The following is a 24850-nucleotide window of genomic DNA, read 5'->3' as shown; positions in this document are numbered from 1 at the left end:
TAGAGGGCAAATAAGTCATTTTAATGCAGTAACTTATGTATCCACTAGAGGGCAAATAAGTAATTTTAATGCAGTTATTTATGTGTCCACTAGAGGGCAAATAAGTAATTTTAATGCAGTTATTTATGTGTGGACTAGAGGGATAATAAATGCATTTAAATGCAGTAATTTAGGTGTCCATTAGAGGGCAAATAAGTCATTTTAATGCAGTTTCATATGTGTCCACTAGAGGGCAAAAAAATAATTTTAATGCAGTTATTTATGTGTCCACTAGAGGGCAAATAAGTAATTTTAATGCAGTTATTTATGTGTGGACTAGAGGGATAATAAATGCATTTAAATGCAGTAATTTAGGTGTCCACTAGAGGGCAAATAAGTCATTTTAATGCAGTTTCATATGTGTCCACTAGAGGGCAAAAAAATAATTTTAATGCAGTTATTTATGTGTCCACTAGAGGGCAAATAAGTAATTTTAATGCAGTAATTTATGTGTCCACTAAAGGGAAAATAAATGCATTTTAATGTAGTTATTTAAATGTCAACTAGAGGACAAATAATTAATTTTAATGCAGTAACTTATGTGTCCACTAGAGGGCATGCTCCCTGTTGGTCCGTATTGTTTGCTCCCTCCATGTACTCCTCTAGTTTTTTGGATTCCTGTTTTTTGTTCTGCCTTGGTGATCCTGCTCTGCAACTTTTTCAGTTTTGTTTTGGTCAATAAATCCGGCTTTTTTGCCAGTTCCTGCCTCCCGCTCTCCTGCATTTGGTGCCTCAACAACCACATCGTGACACCCCCTGCCTGTTCCTGGACCCTGCTTGTTCCCGGACCCTGCCTGTTCCTGGACCTGTTCCCGGACCCTGCCTGTTCCTGGACCCTGCCTTTTCCTGGACCCTGCCTTTTCCTGGACCCTGCCTGTTCCTGGACCCTGCCTGTTCCCGGACCCTGCCTGTTCCTGGACCCTGCCTTTTCCTGGACCCTGCCTTTTCCTGGACCCTGCCTGTTCCTGGACCCTGCCTGTTCCCGGACCCTGCCTGTTCCTGGACCCTGCCTGTTCCTGGACCCTGCCTGTTCTCAGACCCTGCCTGTTCCTGGATCCTGCCTGTTCCTGGACCCTGCCTGTTCCCGGACCCTGCCTGTTCCTGGACCCTGCCTGTTCTCAGACCCTGCCTGATCCCGGACCCTGCCTGTTCCTGCTCTCTGTTGTCTGACCTTGTCTTCTGAACTTGACACCGATTGCTGCCTGATCCTTGTTTTGCATTCCTGCCTGCTCTTCGTTCCCGTTGAGGATAATAAAGCAAACCAGACAAACTACCACCGTGTGCTCCGTGTGCTGCATTTGGGTCCAAAACCTCACCCTGTAACACCCCCTTCCTCAACTAGGCAGACAGATAACTCCTTCCACACACTGTAGCGAATAATGATGGCTTTATTGTGTACAACTGAAATAAAAAGAACACAACAATGAACACTTATTGGATAAACCCCATCGATCAACATATTTCACAGTACCTTAAAGGTATAAAGCACGTGAGGCTACAAATATAAAGCTGCAATATAGCTGACAGAGCACTACAAATTATTTTAGTTGACTGAACTACAACTGATAAACAGCATGAAACAAAATACAAGCTAAGATTAAAATAAATGTAACTTCAATATAATATATGTATCTTAAAACCGTACTAATAGACAATTCCTTCATTAACTGATTCTCCAAAAAAGGATGGAGATCGAGAGGATGTTCCTAATCTTTGTGACATTACAGAGATGGAAAAATGCTATTTTACAAACATGATTAATATATGCATGAAACTAACAGGAATGAAGAGAGATGATCCCAGTTAGGAGATTTAATACATCGTTAGCATGCTTGCGGCTCAAACATCCATCAGGCTCCTCGATGCAGGAGAGACGCCGAGGAAAAGCTGCAGAGGATTTTTGAAGATCACAAAATTATGAAGACTAAACACTAGGATTGTCATAAACAGAGCTGAGCTTTCAGAGACCAAACATCCATCTGCTGCTCTGTAGCCAGGCTAACGCTAATGTTTCCATCACACACAGCTGATTTATTGATCTGTGGATCAGACAGAAGCAGGCAGGTCTTCATCGTTTTCATAGTTCACCACATCATCACCATCCCTGTTCACCTGTGGAAACATACAATGTTCTTGTAATTCATGTTTTCACCACCAGAGGGAGATAAAGATCATATTTACATGATAATGGACCGTTCTTAATGGTTCCTGTGAAATGATCTACAATTATAAACTCTTTCTCAATATCTGAATGAAAACCAGAAAATCATCCATTAATAACATTTATGAAAGTTAGCAGCTATAAATGTTTATTTAACGTCTTGTTAGTCAAATAAGATCACAATCATGATTGACTCTCTGGTATTTAGGTTTATTAACATATGGAGGTAGATTTGTTTCTTAATTATTCAAACAAAAAAAACATTACTTCAATCAAAAAAATGTATTTCAATCAAAGGAAAAAAGTGTTGAAGGCAAAAAAAATATTTGAGACTCAAAAAAATGCATTTGAATACTTTCTTTCTTTGATTGAAAATGTTTTTTTTATTGAAGTGATTTTTTTTATTTAAAACATTTTTTCTTTTTGAAGAAACATCTTTATTGATTAAATGATAAATACACAAATGTCCATCCCATAATAATATGGCCCAAACACAAAACAACCCTAACTTCAATCAAAAAAGTTGCTTCAAACAAAAAAAACTTCACTTCTATCAAAGAAAACATTTCCAATCAAAGAAAAACAGTTTTCAAATGCATTTCTTTGAGTCTAAAATATTTTTTGCATTCAAAAACTTTTTTTCTTTGATTGAAATCATTTTTTTGATTGAAGTGAAATCTTTTGAATTGAGAATATATTTTTGATTGAAGCAATCTTTTTTTGATTTAATAATTAAGAAACAAATCTACCTCCATATTAACAGAAACCCAAGAATAATCAGCAGCAAATGTTGATAGAAATGAACAAACATGAAACATTTGATGAACTTGGATATTTCATACATATTTATTTTTTAAAGGTAGATATATATAAAATATTAAATATTAGTGAAGATACTCACATACTGCTGCATTGGCAACTGAACATCTGGAACAAAGAATGTTACATTCTTAGAGTTAGTTGACAAGATTACACATTTATTGTCTTAATTCTGTCATTATTATTAATAATAATATAACTTCTGATTAACTTCTTTAACTGTCAGGTGTGAGCCTAATGGACGGATATTAGTTGAAGTTTCAAAAGGACAACAGGAAGGAATTGTGAGGTTAATTAACCTTTAAACTTGTTTTTGTCCTCCTGAAGACTGTCACATGCTTTGTCAACAGATGTCAGAACAGCCACTTCCTGATCTACTCAGGTTTAGAACTGTCCTTGTTCAATCCCTCTACTGTAATGTCAGGAATCAATCACACGTCATCACTTCCACCCATTGTCTACTGTTCACTGTTCACTGTCCATATTTGGTCAGTTCCTGTCAAGTTTCTCAATAAAACCATCATGCAGGAGGAGGAACTTTGGGGAAGCTCAGGAGTTCTCAATGAGAGCTCGTCGCTCTGCACTCCTCTGCTCCCCCCTTCTGCAGAAGTGCGTTAAAACCATTCCAAGCAGTCTTTGTGTCTTTCCTCATTACAAACTTATGTAATGTTGATTTAGACCTAACACAGGATTTGACATGTTCCTGTTTTATTTTGAAGCCCATGTCTTTGTGTTTGAGTTCTGTATTGACCTTCCTGTTTCCATCTGCCCTGATCGTCTGCATCTGTGTCTCGTTAACCCTTGTGTATATCTGGTCTTGTCTTTCCTCTGCTCCCTGCTGGTCCGGACTGTTTCTACCTCCATGTTTCCACAGTCAGGTTTTTGGTAATTTTTTGGATTCTTGTTCATGTTTTGGGTTTTGTATCCTGCTCTCCTGCATCTGGGTCCTCACTACAACTTTCCTGACATTAACTGCTTTATTCCAGTTTGATAAAATGCTGTTTGTTGATTTTGTTTCAGAGTTCAACTCAATCTAACTTCAGAAACTAAATAACAACCTGACAGGCAGGTCAAACACACCTGTTTGATTTCTGGGATTGCTCCTTTTAACTTTGATCCTGTAAATGGTAAACATAACGATGCTGACCAGAACCACCATCAGCCCCCTGACCACCCATCCAATAATCAATCCGGTATAATCTGGAATCAAAGGATTCAACAAAATGGTCAGAAAGTCAATATCAACATTTTAACTGATTAAAAGTGTAAATTCTGAAAGATGACATCCAGTTTTTATTATGTCCATGATTTCAGGGTCTTACCTGTAAAGTCCAGCGTGTATTCAGCATCTATCTCCACTCTGTCTCCTTCAACAACCTGGCAGGTGAATCTTCTCTTGGAGCGTCTCTGATGTTTCACCATCAGATCAGAAACACAGTTGTTCTGTCCTCCAGACACAAACCCATCACCTTCACCAAGCAGCACACTTCCTGTCTCATCCACCCAGATGATGCTGTTCTGTTTACAGGGACCGAAGTAACGGTCTCTCACCAGAGAACAGTGTAATGTCACGTCTCCATCCCTTCCTGGATCCACATCTGCTGGAGATGGAGAGACTGGAAGGAGACAAAGCACTGTAGTTTCTCTCAAAAGCCTTTAACGAGTTATTGACTGCGTTTACATGGGGAGTTTAATTCCTCTTTAATTCAGAATTTAAATTAAATCCGATTTAAAATGAGTAAAAATTACCATGTAAACACCTAATTCCAAATGAAAACGTGCCATTCCGAATTAAACTTAATTCCAAGTAAGTGGCTGGTTTATTCCGATTTTAACTCTGAATAGAATAATTCCGCGGTCATGTATACACTCATTTAAAAAATAAATAAATAAATAAAAAAGATTAATTTTTTCTTTTCTTTTTTTTGACCGCTATATTATGTGGAAGAGGCTCCGAGGCGTGAGCAATATTTTTGTTTTCCTCGTCGGATTATTTTTTACTCTGCAGCTACAAATAGAGTTAATATTTTTTCCTCAACAAACTAGTTTTATCTGAAGTTTGGGGTTAATTGCACCACAGAGAGCTGGCGAGCAACTGCGTTTAGCTGGAGAAGTGGGGAATAAAACCCATGTTTTGATCCGACCCCGGTCTGTGTGAGTGTTATGTTTGGTTATGTTTGCTCGTCTTACAGCCGCGATCCAAGCGAATCGTCGACTCTTCGTTATATCAGATACTTCGTTATCTCAGATACTTCATTATCTCAGATACTTCGTTATCTCAGATACTTCATTATCTCAGATACTTCGTTATCTCTGATACTTCGTTATCTCAGATACTTCATTATCTCAGATACTTCGTTATCTCTGATACTTCATTATCTCAGATACTTCGTTATCTCTGATACTTCGTTATCTCTGATACTTCGTTATCTCAGATACTTCATTATCTCAGATACTTCGTTATCTCAGATACTTGGCCTCCGTGGTTCTGCCTCCGAGCAGGAAAGCGGTGAAAAGTTAAACCGGAGACGTTCTATAACCGAGACAGCCCACTACGGTTGTGTTTCTTGTATCTGTGTCACGTGACTGCCACGCCCCCTTAGGAGACCGGAAGTAGGTCCTGAGTCTATTGAGTCCTATGGGAAAAGTGAACGTGAGCACAGATTATTACCAATTCCTTCGCCCCATAGTAACCTAAGTAAATATGGGACCCATTTTTCAAAAGCCACAAACCTTCTGAACATTCTGACACCAAAATGGACATTTTCAGACCGACAGATTAGGAGAAAATGAACTTTGTTTGAAACTGTAGCAGTGTGAGTGCCACGGGGCCCGACCGACAGGATGGAGAGACACAGAGTTTCGTGCAGACCCTCTTTATTTACCCACAAACACCACACAGTGCAGAAGCACCTTCACAGCAGCTTCACAGGCCCCTTTCTGCTGTGCAGCTATGCCTTATGAAGGCTGGCAGAGTGGAGAGGCTGATTGGGCCCACCTGTGCCCTAATCAGCCTGAGTGGCTGCAGCTCCTCCACCCTGCCACAGAGACCTGTCTCTGTCTGAGCAACACACTCTCATCGTTTTCCCATCGGATAAAATGAAGTTTAAAACTAAAATAAAACTTGCTTCTTTGCTTAATAATACTGTTATTTTTATTATTTAAGCCTTTTTTGGAAGAAAGTTGTACTGTATCTAGTGTTGTATGTTCCAAAACGATGTAGGGAGAGGGGCGGCCACGCCCACTTAGGAGACAGGAAGTGTATACCATTTCAAACCATTGCCAGTAATGGTAATGCGCTATCTTGTGTATAGAAGATCTTTGGTTAAACCGTTAGCGATCTTTTCCCCATGTCTGTTATGTGTGGAGCTGTTGCAGTTACAACACAGCAACGGTTACCATAGTTACAGAATAACAGAAGGTAACGATTATAAGTAAGACACAATGAAGAGGGAACACGTCTGTACACAGTATTCCGAAGAGCAGCTAAGTTAGCTTCCAACATGGCGGCTCCGCCAGGTGATGACGACAAGACGACCAAGCTCTATTGTCAGATAGAAACACCAAAATCTATGATTGATTATGAAGTCGAAGTGAAGACAGAAGGAAAAAATGTTCTACAGAAAGTAATGATGACTGTTTTTTCCTCCGTCCCGTTCAACGGCAGGATCCAAAGAGGGAAACCCTTCCTGGGACGGACAAACCCAGCAAGGGTTGGGTGTTTCTGGTTGCACTGTTTCCCACACAGTCCAAATACTCACTTGTTAAAACACTGAGATACACAACGGTGTTGTACTTGTCCCTCAGCCGGCTCTCGTAGAGACCAGCGTCTCCAGCGGTGATGTTGGTGATGATCAGGGAGCAGTTCCTGTCCATCCTGCCAGCTCCAGAACCAAACTCCTCATGAGACGCTGAACTTGTGTCTCTGCTGTAAATCCACTCAACATCGGAGCAGTTGGAAGACGATAAGGCAACGTTATTCTGCAAAGCTACGTCATCTCCAGCCCTGTGGTAGAGAATGATTGTTCTCACGCCGGTTCCTGCTGCAGAGAAAAACACAACGTTTTAAACTCAACACACCAAATAAGAGATTTTACACAGATATTTAGTTTTGTCAACTCAGAAAAGCAACATTGGACTTTAACAAGCCCAACCCCCAACACTTATTTCATTTTCCTTAACTCCACTCCACTCCTAGTTTGCCACTCTTGTAAAAGTTCCAAGTTATACCCAAAGTAAATTGAAAGCTGTTCTTGAACCGTTTGAAGTACATGGATTGTTTTGGTATCTTTTGAAAGGTAACTCATTCCATTATACAAAGCTGGGGACAAACATCAGTTCACAAATTATAGGCCTGTATCTCTACTCTGCCAGTTCTCTAAAATACTGGAAAAGCTGTTTATCCAAAGGTTAGATGATTTCATTGAAAAGCATAATTTATTAACGGACAGTCAGCACGGATTTAGAAGAAACAGATCAACTTCAATGGCAATAATGGAATTGACTGAAGAAATTATCAATAGTTTAGATAACAGGAAGTATGCAGTAGGAATATTCTTAGACTTAAAGGATGTATTTGATACCATCAACCATGATATATTAATTAATGAATTAGAAAAGCTTGGTATAAGAGGGTGCTGAGGTGGGTGAAAAGCTACATTGAGAACCGACAGCAGTTTGTGCAGATGGGCGATCATAAGTCAACTCTTTTGGACATTACCTGTGGAGTCCCACAGGGGTCAGTGTTAGGACCCAAACTCTTTATTTTATACATTAATGACATATGTAAAGCATCAGCAATATTTAAAAGGAACCCTGGCTATTAAGACATGTAGGTCTTAAAAGATAAATGTTGGTATCAATTATAACAATGTGGTATAAAAAACCTTTTTGATGTCTTCGTTTTTATAAAATTTGAAAATATAATTTAACTAGTAGGTCGCCATTGTTGTTTACATTCTGGGTAGTGACGTCAGACGGTGGCACCTGCTAACCCCTGTCCACTGTTTTGACACCCAGAAACAGATGAAAACACAGCTAAACAGGTGACGGCGCACCAGAAACACAGATCAAAACACAGCTAAACATTAAGGTGACGGCGCACCGACAAAAAAGTTAAAAAAAAAAAAAAGTGCTGCACCATAAAGCATGAACTATAAAAACACCATAAAACTCAGATAGACTAACCGACCACACGTTTCAACTAGCAGATAGCCGATGCTACAATAAAAACCCCAGCCAGATCTGGCGTCATTAAATTAAATAAAGATGTTCTTGCCTATTTGACGCGAAGTCTGCGCCTCCGGTTTCGTCAAAGTCCCGGGCCAGTCCCCTCAGCCTCTGGTCTGTCATCAAACGGTAAACCAGCACCGAGGCCGGTTTTAGGGGGGGCAGGGGTGGGCTATGCCCACCCAAACGTGCATATTGCCCACCGGCGTCTCCATCCCGGCGAGAGCGGAGAGCGGAGAGCGGATGGCGGTGCGCTGCAGGCTCTAAAGCCCCGGCTACGCCGTCTACGGCGTAGGCTACGCAGGCTACGGCGTGGCCTACGCCGTCTACGCCGTAGGCTACGCCGTCTACGCAGGAGCCTAATGCACTGGTAAGATGCGCACGACATTGATCATTTTTGCAGATCTCCCGTGCATCACAGAACTTTGATCCAGTTTGCCTGAACCGAGACGTCTTATGGGCTCCCTCGTCAGACTCCACGGCCGGGAGATGCTGCTCATCTATGTTTTAGATACCTGTCCCAGTTAAACTAACGCGGCTTATCTTCCCAGAGCCACTGCTCTACGTCATCGCCCCCAGAATGCATTGCGCAGGTAGAACATGGCGCCTCCCGCAGGTCAAAATATGTGATAAACATTGTAGATTTTTAAAGCAATTAGATTATTTTATGTGTTTCTAACAACATATTTTAGTATAAGAGAACAATTGTGGCTAATTAGGGACTACATGTCTTAATAGCCAGGGTTCCTTTTAAGTTTGTTTTATTTGCAGATGATACACATATCTTTTGTTCTGGGGAAGATCTACAGCAGCTTTTGGAGTTGGTCACAGCAGAAATGAAAAAATTAAAACACTGGTTTGATGTTAACAAATTATCTTTAAATCTTAAGAAAACTAAATTTATGTTGTTTGGAAATCGCACAATCCCAATTGATACTGTGCAACAAACGATCAATAATGTACCTATTGAAAGGGTGTATGAAAATAAATTTCTGGGAGTGATACTGGATCACAAAATCTGCTGGAAACCCCATATAAATCATATAAGAAGAAAACTAGCAAAGAGTGTAGCAATATTGGGGAGAACAAGATACATGCTGGATTATAAATCATTGCACATTCTGTATTCATCACTAGTATTACCATATCTGGATTATTGTGTGAAAGTTTGGGGCAACACATATATAAGCAATTTACAACCGCTATTCAGACTGCAAAAAAAAAGCAATCAGGATACTTCACAATGTGGGTTATAAGGATCACACAAACACACTGTTTTTAAAGTTGCATGTGTTGAAATTCTGGGACATTGTCAAACTAAAAACTCTACAAATCCTATTCAAAGCGAGAACTGATTCACTTCCAGGCAATTTACAGAAATTTTGTCCTGTTTTGTGACAGGGAGGGGGGTTATAATTTAAGAGGAACATTTAATTAAAAAAACAATGTGTTGATTCTAAAAGGAAAAGCATGTGTATCTCAGTTGTTGGAGTGGATCTATGGAATGGGTTGGGTGATGGGTTGAAGCAATGTACAAATATAAATCAATTTAAAAAACGGTACAAAAAGGAAGTTCTGGGAAGTTATTTGGTTGAGGAGTTATGTTAAGGCAATGGTGTTTGCTGGTTATTCCCAAAGGCACAACCAATGGGAAAACCGGTAGCCTATTAGGTAATTGCAGCTATTTATTATTAATATTTATGTTTAATTTATAATAGAGGTAACAAAGGGGCAGGGTTAAATAAGTTTTACTTCAACCTGCTCCTTTTCGGACACTGTTTTTTTTCCCCCTGTTTGTATTACGTTTTTTGTTGTTTGTTGTTTGCTTTTTTTTCTGTATGTTTTGAATTTGTTTTAAAATCTTATATTTTTTATGTGTTCGAAATAAACAATTCAATCAATCAATCAATCAATCAATCAATCAAAACTCTCTGAAGTTTTTCCCCAACTGTCAGAATCACTGTAAGTGCTACTAGCATTGAATTATCTAAGTTTGAACACACTGAAATAGAAGGTTTTTATGTCCGCCGGAAATTTGTTTTGTAACCAGATTTCTGCAGATGAATCTGTGACTTATTAGCTGGAAAAAACAACGAGACACAGGCTGAAGCCATCTCTAGAGCAAGTTCAAGTTTGATAACAATACCACAAAAAATGAGTATTTTACACATGTTTTTGTAAGATTATGTCTAGACCTTTCCAAAAATGGCCATTTGGAGATGGAGATTGGATATGGAGATTTAGTTCTGGGAAATACACTGTGTGGGAAATACACTCAAAAGTTTCTATTTTCCTCAACTCATAGTCTGTGGGAACCTCGATAATCCCGTTTGCACAAATTGTCTTCATTTCTGCAGCGGAGGAATCAGATCGTGATGCTTCATGTTTTAAATATAAGTTCATGTTGTTCACATTGTTATACTTAGAGAGGTGATCGCGGACATCCACAATGTGTAAAACTCAATAAACGTGTACATTGGTCTTCTGAGTGTAATGATTAACTAACGCTGCCCATAAACATTCACAAACCCTTACGTTCATAATAAAACCTCAACTCTTCACGGAACTCAACGCAAAGCAAAGAACAGCATTACCCCTAATGCAATGCAGCTGAAATTGGAAGAAATGCCCCCAAATAAATAATTTTTTATAGCTCAGAGCCGATGTTCTTTTTAATTTGTTTGACCTGTTTTTGCACATTTCTTGTTAGGATGAGCGGTTTTTAATGGATAATTATCTTCATATCATATTCAAACATATGTATTTGAGAGAGGAGACGGGGCGGAGTGTTGACGCTCAAATCCACGGTGATTGGTTTGTACAGAGCAACCTGCGTGGATTTGGGCGAACGCAGGGTTTTGTACATCTGAATTTTTGCGTTTGTGTAAATTCCACGCTCGGTTTCACGTTGATATTCACGCACTCTTAGTACATGAGACCCCTGGTCTCCATGATTTCAGGGTCTTACCTGTAAAGTCCAGCGTGTATTCAGCATCTATCTTCACTCCGCCTCCTTCAACAAACTGGCAGGTGAATCTTCTCTTGGAGCGTCTCTGATGTTTCACCATCAGATCAGAAACACAGTTCCTCCGTTCTCCAGACACAAACCAATCACCTTCACCAAGCAGCACACTTCCTGTCTCATCCACCCAATTGATGCTGGTCTGCTCACAGGGACCCAAAACCCAGTATCTCACCAGAGAACAGTGTAATGTCACATCTCCATCCCTTCCTGGATCCACATCTGGTGGAGATGGAGAGACTGGAAGGAGATAAATAACTGTTATTTCAGCAACTTGAATAAGAGAAATCAAATATTTCAACGTGTAAATAAACGTCAGGTGTTTGTGGTCCAGTTCCTCTGAGAGGATCCATCATGTTGAGGACGATCCCAAACAGACCAGACGTTCATGTCACTGACAAATCCACACAAGCTTTTAACAGCGTTTCACTCAGAGTTGATGAGGAGGATTCAAACTGACAGTCTGGATGTTATTAAGTCAAAACACTCACCTGTTAAAACACACAGATGCACATCTGTCCCGGAGTCATCATCACCATTTCTAATCCTACAGGTGTAACCACCAGCATCTTCAGCAGTGATGTTGTTGATGATCAGAGAGCAGTTACTGCTCAAACTCATCCTGTCAGCTCCAGGTGACGTCTTATCAATAGTTCCATTAGGAACGATGTAATTAAGATCGCCTACAACGTTGAAATTAACCCATTCAACATCAGAACATTGGTCGGTTGATGAATCAACGTCAGACGGTAAAACAACGTCATCTCCAGCTCTGTGATAGAGATCGATGTCACCAGTGATTCCTGCTGCAGAGAAAAACACTCTGAGAAAAGTTTTACACTTCCCACATCAACCTGACGCTAGAAACATATTTAACCTACATATTTAGGTTTGTCAGCACAGAGAAGAGACTTCAACACACATAATCTCTGGTGAATCATTCAGAGTTATGTAACGTCGTCTTTAAGTGGTCTGATTGTAACAGAGGTGAGTTTTATTAAAGAAAACACATTTAGTGAAACAGCAACGTTCAACGGTACACGACAACTTCAGAGTGGTTTTTACAGTCTTTTTAAATCAAATGAAACCCTAAAAAATGAGTTGATCTTTACCTCCAAAGTGAAGCAGTAAAGTGATGAAGAGCTGCAGTCGTGGTGTCATTCTGTCTCTGCTGGATGAAATGATGCTTCTCTCTGCTGCAGGTCTGTACGTGATGGTGGAACTTCCTGTTTCTGCGCAACTTAATCACTAAATCCATCTTCAGAGTAAAACCTCCAACCCCCAATGTGTCTTTGTTTCCTGAAATATATTCAGAAAAAACATATATGACAACAAGTCAAAGTTACAGGAATCAACCCTAAATAGTTTAAAAGTGAACATGCAAAGGTGTTTCTGTTGAAGATTTAATTTGTTACATTTCAGTTGACCCTTGAGGTTAATTTGATTTAAAAGAGTGAGAGATTTGGTTTCCAATAAAATAATAATAATTTCAAAAAAGAGCTAAACTTTCTTGGTTGTGATTTATTTTCTCAGAAACAGAAACTTCTGCTTGTTTGAACGTGACACCTGCTGAACCCCTTTGAGACGTTATGGAGGAACAATCCGCTCATCTTTAACATAAAAACACCCAGAAGATGGAATAAAGTCAACATGTTTCCATCCTGGACTAATACGGAGATAAAGTTGCAACATCAGACCATCTTTTAAAAATAAGCACATGTTCCGGTGGTTTTCTCTGCTGCAGGTCTGTGATGCTGTTATTTCCTTTATGTGCGTGACTAAAGACTAGAACTGTCTTCGGAAAAACACCAACGGAAATGGCAAAAAGTTGGCAAAAGCAGCATTTAAAAAGATCCTTGTTTTTAAGTTTAATTGTATTAAACTGAACATTCAGTACCAGTGCAATACCAGTTTAATACCAGTGTAGTACCAGTTTAATAACAATTCAGTACCAATGCAACACCAGTGAAATACCGGTTTAATACTAGTTCAGTACCAGTTCAGTACCAGTGCAACACCAGTGAAATACCAGTACAATACCAGTGTAGTACCAGTTTAGTACCAGTGCAATAAAAATCCAATACCAGATTAGTGCAAGTGCAGTAGTTGTGTAATAATATTACTAGTGAAATACCAGTTTAGTAACAGTTTAGTACCATTTCAGTATCAGGTCGGTACCAGACCAGTGAAATACCAGTGAAATACCAGTGAAATATCAATGGAATACCAGTTCAACACCAGTGCAGTGCTACTGCAACACCAGTGAAATAACAATGCAACACCAGTGTAGCCCAGGCTCTATAATGATACCCTTTTAATAGAAGAACTGTCCCTTTAAAATAGTTTATTTCATTTGCACAGTAAACTAGTCATTAAAATCCTTAAAACAATTAATTTCATTTGGAAGTAAATAAATAATTCATTTTAATTCATAAGCACTAAAAACTGTTAAGTGTGTATCTAAAAATATAATTTGGAGTACATGTGGTTCATCTGTTAAATCAATCAGTAATCTCCATGAGCCTCATCTGATCGGCCCTCGTTTCCACTTCCTGTCACAACGCTGCGTGTTACGAAATGGCCGACTTGTGTGCGTTTATGTGTCCTGTGTCCAGAAACGTCTGGTTAGAATTAAGAAACTGATTACTACTTAGAATAGAGGACATACCAGTCTTTGATATCTCTCATATTTATTTCTATATAGATAACTTGAAGTCGAATGTATCTGACATGATAAATATAGTTATTCTCATGGGTAAATATCATATTCATTGTAGTAAGTGGAGGAATAGCAAACCCTCCTTTTACTGGTTTTTAAATGATTTTAATTATTCTTCTTATCCCTAAGAAAAATAGACTCCAACAAAATGGCTAAAAAGATTTGTGACGATATATCTTGTTTTCTGCTTTTTTGATGCCTCAGTCCTTGCTCCTCTTTTTGGCACTTTTGTTCACCTGATTTTAAATACTGTGATACTTTTATAGTTTGCACTTTATAAAAACCCCTGTTTGTCTTTTATTTCAATATATAGTTAATTGTTTTTTCTATATAGCTCTATATTTGACAGCATCTCATATTATGTCTACTAAGTATACTATCATCTTTACGAGAAGATGTTTAATTACTGTTCTATGTTGTTTTATTGTGTTCAACAAAGAAGAAAAAAAAAGATGTGCATTGCAGAGCTAAAATCTCATACCATCCGCTGGAACAGTTTGAAAGAGCGGATTATTTCCGCGGGTCTGCCGAGGTGAAGAGCTGTAAAGCTCACTCATACATCGACTCAGCGGTGAATGAAAACATTGTAAAAACCTGTTAAGTTGACTGTAAGGCAGCTAATATTTGGCGCTGATTACATCAGCGCCAATATGCACCACACACCTGCACTAGCAGGTAACCCACTAACAATGACTCCATTCGGGATTTTAACAGCCAAACTTTGTACAAAATCCATATTGGACATCATTTCAGTATGGATATTCAAACTAACTGGCTCCTGGCTGGCTCGCCAATTCTGTAACCCTTGTCACAAAGTAGCAACAGAGCACAGTATTGTATTTATATTGAACATTATTTACACCTAACAGTGTTAGTTATCTGACATTGTGTTTTATGATGCTAATTGGTTTGTTAGCTTGAGCCTAGCCACTTAGCTGGCATGATTGGTGGGTATTCTGTAGAGACTGTAAAGATACTGATTTTCTTGTTTGTTGTTTAAAATACAAGATGTTATTTTTCTAAATTGTTAACTACAGATGTTTAAAAGAAAAGATTATATTGAGACTATTTTAGTTATTTGTAATTCATGTTTATGGTAATCCTCTCTGGTACTGTTCTTAACTGGTTCACGTCCTACCTCACTGATCAAAGTTTCTTCGTAAGTATGGATACATGTTCCTCAGGAACCTATAAGATAAAGTGTGGGGTTCCCCAAGGGTCAATTTTAGGTCCAACTCTTTTTAATCTGTACATGCTGCCCCTTGGGGACGTCATCAGGAGACACGGCATCAGCTTCCATAGTTACGCTGACGATACGCAACTGTACATCGCCGTGTCTCCTGATGACACTGGGCCAATTGATGCCCTTTTTAACTGTATTTTAGACATCAAGTCATGGATGGCAGAAAACTTCCTACAGCTCAACCAGGGCAAAACAGAGATTTTACTCATCGGTCCCGAAGGCCAGAGAGAGAAACTTTTACCAAAGTTACAGGATTTTAAACCCTCAAAATCAGTTAAAAATCTGGGCGTGATTTTTGACTCTGAGCTCACTTTTATTCCACATATTAAAAACATAACAAAGATCGGTTTTTACCATCTTAAGAACATAGCCAGAGTCCGCCCGTTTCTCTCTCAGGCTAGTACGGAGGTGCTAATGCATGCTTTTATCTCATGTCGTTTAGATTACTGTAACGCCCTGCTCTCTGGTCTTCCCAAAAAGAACATGTACAATCTACAATTATTACAGAACTCAGCCGCACGCGTGCTGACGAGGACCAGAGGGCGGGAGCACATTACACCCGTTTTAAAATCGCTGCATTGGCTCCCCGTGCGCTTCAGGGTTGATTTTAAGGTTCTTTTACTAGTTTTTAAGTGTCTTAATGGTCTTGGGCCTTCTTATTTGTCTGCACTACTTTTACCCTATCGACCCTCACGGACCCTGAGGTCCTCCGGTGCTGGCCTTTTAACCATACCAAGAGTCAGAACCAGGACACACGGGGAGGCGGCATTCAGTTTTTATGGTCCCCGATTGTGGAACAGCCTCCCGGAGAACCTCAGGGCCGCAAAGACTGTTGATGTTTTTAAAAAGTGGCTCAAGACCCATCTCTTTAATCAGGCTTTTAACTGACTCATTTAACTCTTTTACATTTCTTATGCTCACCCTTATTTTTATTGAATCTTACTGCTCTGTTTTATATTTAGTTTATCCTTTCTTATCGTATTTTATTTTTGTTTAATCTCAATGTTTTATCTAAATATTTTAGTTGTTATTTATGGTCTATTTTATACATTTTACTGTTTTATTATTTTAGTTTTTAATGTCTTACTTTCTAGACATACTTTTAGGATTTTATGTTTGTATGTTTTATGTTTTTTATAAACTCCTTTAGTGTATTTTATCCTGTTTTCTTGTAGTTTTTATATCCAGTGTTTCCTCATGGGGAGCCTCCATGCTGGGAGTGACTCTGGCCTGCAGGGGGTCGTCCTGGGGGTGGTTCTGGCCTGGATGGTTGTGGAGCTCTGCACCACGGCTTCACCGCTGTGGTGTGGACTCCTCTTTCCGTCCGGGCCGGGATGGTCTCTGTGGGCCCCCCCCCCTTGTAGCTGCGGGCTATGAGACCTCCTGGCGTGGACGGCTCCCCGTTACCGTTTCCTCACCTGGATCCTCTGTGCCTAGCCATGTCTACACCATGTGTCTGCGTGCATGTCTGTGTGTGTAATTTGTGTAATTTAGGTGAATAGTAGTGTGCTTTTGTCTGCGGGGAGGGGGGGGGGGGGGGGGGGGGCATTAATAAGTTTGATTAAAAGAGTATTACAGGGTAATTTAAATTCTTTTTTTGTAAAACAACTTTTTTTAATAACTAATGTAACTTTGCACTTTTCTAATTTGAGCAGTGTTTCCTCTACCATTGTATAGGCCTGGCGGGGCCGCCAGGCCAACGAGACCCCCCGCCAGGCCTTAAAAAAAAAAATCCATGATCATTTAAGTTTAGGAGCGCCTCTGGAGCGCTGTTCTGTTCTGGGGAGTCAACCTGCCTCGTTGCCTAGTAACGATGCGAGTACCGCTGCTGAGAGCGCGGGCATATTATTATATTATGGGATGTAGAGAGTTTGTAGCTAGCCAACTATGGCGCCGTCAAAAAATATCGTGGGCGACAGACAACATGATATAAAGAAATGTTTCTGCCAGGTACGTGTGTTTGTGTTTGCATGTGACGCTGCAGGGAAGCATGAAGGAAAAAACAGCTCGACGACGATGATTTGAACTAATATATATATATATTAGTGCGAACGCACCACGAGATGTGGTAGTATCGCGAGAACGAGGCAGCAGAATCCAACATGGCGAGGTAATACTTTCGTTTTCAATAAATGCTTTAAAAACGATTATATTCTCAGTTTAAAATAACGAAAGGGTAGTTTATAGTTAGATTATATAATTCCGAACCCAACCTGGAGCAAAGCGAATCTTTAGACGCATCTATAGACGAGTATTTTGAGAGATTTGTCATGGTGAAGAAGTCTGGGGGCGCGTCCTCCGGCGCTTCCTCCACGCCGAAGCGTTGCCGTCCTGAGGATTCCCCTGGAGCAATCTCTCCTCCAGGAAATACCACCGAGGACATTCTGAGGTCCATTGACACCCGCTTGGCCTCCCATGACTCCCGTTTATCCCTGGTGGAAGTCCTGCACAAGGAATTCCAGTCATTAAGAGAAGCTGTGGAATACGGTAACCAGCAGGTGGAAAAATTGATGGCTGAAAACACCAATCTGAAGAAGTCGATGAAATCCATGTCAGAGGGTTTTAGCCGACTCCAAAATGAAAATAAATCTTTAAAGGAGGCCGTTTTAGACCTTCAAGCTCGTTCCATGAGGGACAACTTGGTGTTCTCGGGGATCCCGGAGAAACCTGATGAAGATCCTGAACAATCCGTCCAGGATTTCATCCGGAACCACCTGAAGCTTCCAGAAGAACTGGCGAACTCCATCACGTTTCACCGCGTCCATCGCCTAGGAGGAAGAAGATCGGAAGCCCAGAGACCCAGGCCCATTGTTGCTAAATTCGAACACTATAAAGACAAAGAGCTTGTGAGAAGACGGGGGCCACAGCTACGCGGATTGCCGTTCTCCGTGAACGACCAGTTCCCCCGGGAGATCCTGGACCGTCGCCGAGTCCTCTTCCCGGTCCGGAGGAGGTTCATGACGGAGGGATCTCGTGCTGTCATCACCGTGGACAAGCTGTACGTGAACGGACAACTGTACCGCGACTCCAACATCACGCCCTGGCTCTTCTAAAAAGGATGAGTACAAAATTTACTTTCTTTTCCTCTCTTTCTTTCTTACTAACTGGTGATTAGGTTAGATATAGTTACATAAACACTTGGTGATTAGATTAGATATAGTTTCATAAAATATTCTCGGTATATATTAATGTATTAATAATTCTTGCTCTGCTAGTCTCGGTAAGTTATAGGCTCACACTGGTGATTGCCTTTCTCTCTCTTTTTTTTACTTTCTCTATTTCTTTTTCTATCATGTTTAGAATTATCTCCCTCCCCCCCACCTCACTCCCTTTCCCCTTTTTTTTTCTTTTTTCCCTCTATGTCCCACTCTGCTGCACTTTCTTTCTCGGTTTGGTAAATTGGTACAAACACACATTTCACACATCTAGAATAACATGGCACACACACATACAACAGCTTTTCATGCAACATTACCACTTACATATAATGTTACTTTCAATGATTGGATTATGGATAAATTAAAGTTTGTCACCTGGAACGTAAACGGAGCCGGGAACACGGCAAAGAGATTAAAACTTCTTAACCATATACAAACTCTGCAGGCAGACATTGTCCTATTGCAAGAAACTCATTTAGTTAAAGCTTCGGTAGATGCATTGGCCACGGCACAATTTCCGCATGTTTTCTGCGCCTGTTACAACTCCAGACAAAGAGGGGTAGCAATTCTCATTAATAAAAGAGTAAATTTCACCGTAAAGGACACTCACATTGACTCAGAGGGTAGATATTTAATTTTAGTCTTGCAAATTCAAAGCTTGAATTTATGTATTTCTAATGTATATGGTCCAAATGTTGATGACTCCTCGTTTTTTCACTCTTTTTTCACCTCACTTTCTGCTCACCTAGACAACACAGTCATCATCGGAGGAGACTTCAACATGGTTCTGGACCCTGGAGTGGACAGGCTCAGTAATGCAGGCGGACACAGGAGTTGGCAGTCAGCAAGTATTGTTAAGCAATACATGAATGATCTGGGTCTTTGCGATACATGGCGCTCTCTACACCCAACCCTTAGGAACTACACTTTTTTCTCAGCCGTTCATCACTCATATTCTAGGTTAGATTATTTTTTAGTCAGTAGCTCTCTGATGAGAGATATCTCAGAATCACAAATTCACCCAATCATTATTAGCGATCACGCACCTGTTTCTTTCACTCTGGGGAAGAGGGGGAGCGTATCATCCTCCAAAGTTTGGAGATTTAATACATCATTGCTCAAAGACCCCGACTTTATTAATTTTTTTAAGAAAGAATGGGATATATTTTTACAAAATAACGACCAGCCGGAAATATCAGCGAGCGTTCTATGGGAAGCAGGAAAAGCAGTAATGCGAGGCAAAATAATTTCCTTTTCTTCAAATAAGAAAAAAAAAGACAACTTAAAAACAAAAGAATTAGAGTGTGAAATAAAGACGCTAGAGGAGGCCTTCCAGACCTCTGCAGACGAACGTATCCTTAACAGAATAAGGAAAACTAAAATAGAATTAAATAAAATAATTGACGCAAAAACGCAGTTTCTAGTACAAAGGCTTCGCCTGGAAAACTTTGCACATGCTAACAGATCGGGAAAATACTTAGCCAATCAATTAAAAATAAACAAAGAAAAAACAACCATAACATCCATTAAGGACCAGTCAGGGGAAGTTACACATGACCCCTGTTTAATAAATTCAGTCTTTAGAGACTTTTACTATAAATTATACTCGTCACAAATTGAACCATCTGATCAATCCATTAATGAGTTTCTTGGAGACATTAATCTGCCGAAGTTACATCAGGAACAGGTTATGAATTTAGACTCACGGCTCTCAATAGGAGAACTCCATGAAGCTCTTCAACATATGCCCAATAATAAAGCTCCGGGCCCAGATGGTTTCCCAGCTGAATTTTACAAGGAATTCTGGAGTATATTAGCACCAACATTTTATAAAATGATTCTAAATGCTAGGGAGAATAAAAGCTTACCCTTAAATATGAACTCTGCTAATATTAGTCTTTTATTAAAACCGGACAAGGATCCCTTGCTCCCATCGAGCTACCGCCCAATTTCATTGATAAATGTAGACCTTAAAATAATTAGCAAGGCCATTACTGAACGTCTGAAAAGAGTCACCCCTTCTATTATACATCCGGATCAAACAGGCTTCATTAAAGGTAGACATTCGTCTACTAATATTCGCAGATTATTAAATATTATAGACTATTCGAGTATCAATAAACAGGAGACTACTATTATATCCTTAGACGCGGAAAAAGCATTTGATAAGGTAAATTGGAAGTTTCTATTGGCAACTTTGCATAAATTTGGATTTGGCGAATCTTTCATTGACTGGATAAAAATATTATACAGCTCTCCCAAGGCACGTGTAAGGACAAATGATCAAATCTCTACAAGTTTTACCTTGCAAAGAGGCACTAGACAGGGTTGCCCTCTCTCTCCCTCATTATTTGCAATATTTATTGAACCTTTAGCAGCAGCTATTAGACAAAATCAAAATATTAAAGGTATACAATGTAAAATATTAGAGCACAAAATTAGTCTTTATGCGGATGACGTACTCCTCTTCCTCCAGAACTCACGATCTTCACTATCACAGACAATTGCACTTATAGAGGGATTTTCATCTCTGTCTGATTATTCTATTAATTGGTCTAAATCCACTGTTTTGTGTGTTAACTGCAATTTTAGGAATATAACCAATACTCAATTACAATCAGGGAACATTAGATATTTAGGCATAAACATCCCCCCTAGGCTGTCAGAGTTAATAAAATTAAATCATGTTCAGCTTATAAAGAAAATAGAAGATGATCTTTCCAGATGGAGCTCTCTCCCCATTTCGCTCATGGGTAGAATAGCCACCATTAAAATGATGGTTTTACCAAAAGTAAATTATTTTTTCTCAATGATACCATGCAAACCCCCTCTTTCCTGGTTTAAATCGTTGGACTCATATGTATCAAAATTTCTGTGGAAAAATAAAACTCCACGTATTAGTTTAAAGACATTGCAAAAATCCAAAGAATATGGAGGTTTAGAATTACCTAATTTTCAGTATTACTTCATAGCCAGTAAGTTACAGTATATTGTAAAATGGTCAAAAGATCATCCGTTAGATAGTCAATGGCTGGACTCAGAGCAAGTGTTTTGTAATGAACTAGAAATCTCAGAGTTACCATTTATTAGTCAAAGTATCAAACGTCATCAATGTTTCAAAAGCATTAATATTAGCACAACTTTATCAGCTTGGTGGGAATTTCTTAAAATAGCTAAAATTTCACTTTTTCCATGTGACCGTACACCCATATGGAACAACCCAGACATCGTGAAAAATGATAAAAAGATGGTTAACTTCGTTCAATGGAGAGATCAAGGAATACGGTACTTACAGCACGTAATTGTAGGAGGACAGTTTGTACCTTTCAATACACTTATTGTTCAATACGGAGTTAGCAGGAATAAATTTTTAGAGTATCAACAACTTAAGGCAATAATAAATAAAACATACAAAATTAGCCAATTAGATTTACAACTTCCCGCTAAGATAATAGATTTATTGAATCTAAGCACTTTAAAGTTGTTATCAAAACTCTACAGGTTAGTGTCTAAACTGGACGATTCAGTCTCTCTCCCGATCTCTAAGTGGGAGGCGGATCTCTCTCTTAATACCGACCAGTTTTCTTGGTCACAAATATGCTTAAATACGTTTACTATGACTAAAAACCCAAACCTACAACTTATACAGTACAAAGTTCTTCATAGAATACATTATACTGGACAAAGGATGTTCCAGATGGGCTTTGTCACCTCTAATATCTGTTCACAGTGCACAGAGAACACCCCAGATAATTATATGCATGCTTTATGGTTCTGTACACCGGTACAGAGGTTCTGGAAGGAGATTTGTGAGGATTTATCCACATGGATCAACCACAGAATCCCAGTGTGCCCCACGGTATGTATATTAGGTCACCTGGGAGACACTCAAATAGATCCTAATTGGACACACCGGGTTCTCACTGCCTTATGTATCGCAAAGAAAACCATTCTAGTAAATTGGAAACAAAAATCCAGTTTATGTATCAACCATTTTAGGAATCTTTTATCAGATCATATTAGTAGTGAGATAATGTCTGCCTCCACTGAACAACATTCGGCTGAATTGCACTCTCTGTGGTCCCCGTTTATTGGCTTCGTTACCTAGTGGGGGCGGGGGGGTGGTGATCTCGTAGCCCTTGGGGTCGGGGGTCGGCTTGGGGGGCTGGGGCGCGGGCCTCTGGTGGCCCCTGGGGGGCGGTGGGGGGGGCCGCGGGGCCCTGTCCCTAGCCGGTGGGGGCCTTGGGGGCCTGTGGGGGGGGTTACCTCATGGCGGTGGGGGGGGGGGTGGCTGGGGAGGGCTCGGGCGGGGGGCTGTGGCTGGGGCGTCTCCGGGCCTCCCGGGGGGGGCGGGGCCGTGGACGTGGGGGTCCCACCCGGAGGGCCCGGCCCTGCCTGGGTGGGGGGTGGCTGTCTGCGCTGGGGGGGCATTGCTGCCTTGGTCCTCCGTCGCTGGGCGGGGGCCAAGTGCCCCTGCGGATGTGGGGACTCCGGGACCCTTGGGGTGTCCGCCGGGGTGGCCTCGGGGGGGGTGGGGCCGGGTCCGGGGAGCGGGCCTCCCCTGACCGGGGGGTGCACGGGCGGGCGCGACGGCGGGGTGGCACCATTCCCAGGTATCTATGTCTTATGTTGTCAGTATGAATGGGAGGATGTTGGACCGTTTCCCCCTCCGTCTGGGGGCTCCGGCGGCGCCGGGGGCGCCCTTGGAGGTACGGTGGGGCCCTTGCCCGGCTCAGGGGGCCGGCCCCCGTCTACTGGACGGCCGGTGGGGGGACGCGGGTGTCTTATCAGGGCCGGCTTTGCTGGTCCTGCTTCCTGGCTTCGGCCTCCGCTCCCCCTCTTGCCCCCCCTACACGATTCATACGCACATAGGCGAAAGGCGGGGGGTCCGGGTCGTGGGGGGCACTGTCCCGCGGGGCCTGGCACTCCCCGCCTCACGGTTTTAACAGCAAAATAGACACTGCACATTCAACACTTTATAAATACACTTGACAAGGACACGTAGTTTGGGAGGGGGGGGGGTCTGTGTCAATCGATACTTGGCCCTCCCTCCTCCCTGTTTTATGGCATTAATCACATGCACTCAACACAAGGGGCGGGAGGGGGTCCCACATCACCCGCGTTCCGTCACCGGCCTGGGCCTGGGACGGGTGGGTCGGGTTACCCGGGCCTGGCGGGGCCCGCCGTGCAGCCTGGGGTGCCTTCTGGCGGTGCTGGATCCCCCCGGGGAGGGGGAAACGGTGCGTGATTGTATGTCTGTGTCGGTGAGAATGCGGTATGGAAGGGTCCTGCCATGGAGGATTTGAGCCTCCATTGGCAGGACATCAAAAACTTAATAATTTATCAATATTATATTATACAAAGATGGTTATTATTATTATTATTATTAGTATTATTATTAGTATTATTATTATTATTATTATGTATAGTATATTATATTATTATTAGTATAGGTATCGGATAGGTGAATGGATGAATGAATGGCATGCCTGGGTCTGGGGCCCTCCGTTGTCGGGCCTGCGCGGGTGTCGCCTTGTTGGGGGGTTCCCTCTCTCCGGGCCCGTCCCCGGTCCCCCCCGCTGCCTCTACGGCGGGGCGCCCCTCTGGTCTTGGAGGGCCACTTTCGTGGGGGACGGGTGCGCCTGCCCACGTCGGCGGCCGGGGCGGCTCTGTCTCTCCGGGCAGGCTGGCCCCCTGCCGGGTGGGGGTCGTTGGCCTGAAGGGTGAGGGCCTCCTGGCCGCGTGTCCGGCCCGGACCGGGTGGCCGGGGATTGCCTGGGTCGCGGTCCGCCGCCGCGGGATCCCTGGCTGCTTCTTTCCGCGCCGTGGGGGCCCTCGCAGGCGGTGGGTTGCCTCCCTCCTACTTCTCCCCTCTGTGGGGTTGCCGGTGGCCTGGGTTCCGGGCTCTTCCTTGTCGGCCTCTGGTCTCACGGGTGGCGGGGTTGCTCCCCCCCCTCCCCCACTATAGATACACTTCAGGTGGAGCTTTGTTTGGTTTATTACACACACACACACACACACACACACACACACACACACACACACACACACACACACACACACACACACACACACACACATATAGTCATTTAGTCACATGCATACACACACACACACACACACACACACACACACACACACACACATGCATGATCATATACATACACACACACACACATAGACATACACACTGGCTTGTTCACCTGCATGCTGGCTCTCTAGTTTTTGGGTTTAGGTAGCGGTAGCGATAGCTTAGCTCAGACTGCGATCAGATCTCAAGATTTAGGTCGATTGCTGTTCGTGTTTTGGATGGCTCCGTGCCGGTTTCGTGCTTTGTTTGTGTTTTTTTTTGTTGCAGATTTCCAGTGCTTGACGTGTGTCTCCGTGTGTTCCTGCTTCCTGGATTGGCAGTGGATGTCGTCACCCCCCCCCCCCCCCCCACCCCCTCCCCCCCCCCAAA

Source organism: Cololabis saira, chromosome 18, assembly GCF_033807715.1.
Source record: "Cololabis saira isolate AMF1-May2022 chromosome 18, fColSai1.1, whole genome shotgun sequence".
NCBI lineage: Eukaryota > Metazoa > Chordata > Actinopteri > Beloniformes > Belonidae > Cololabis > Cololabis saira.
The sequence above is the reverse complement of the archived record's forward strand: the minus strand, read 5'-3'. Positions refer to the sequence as shown.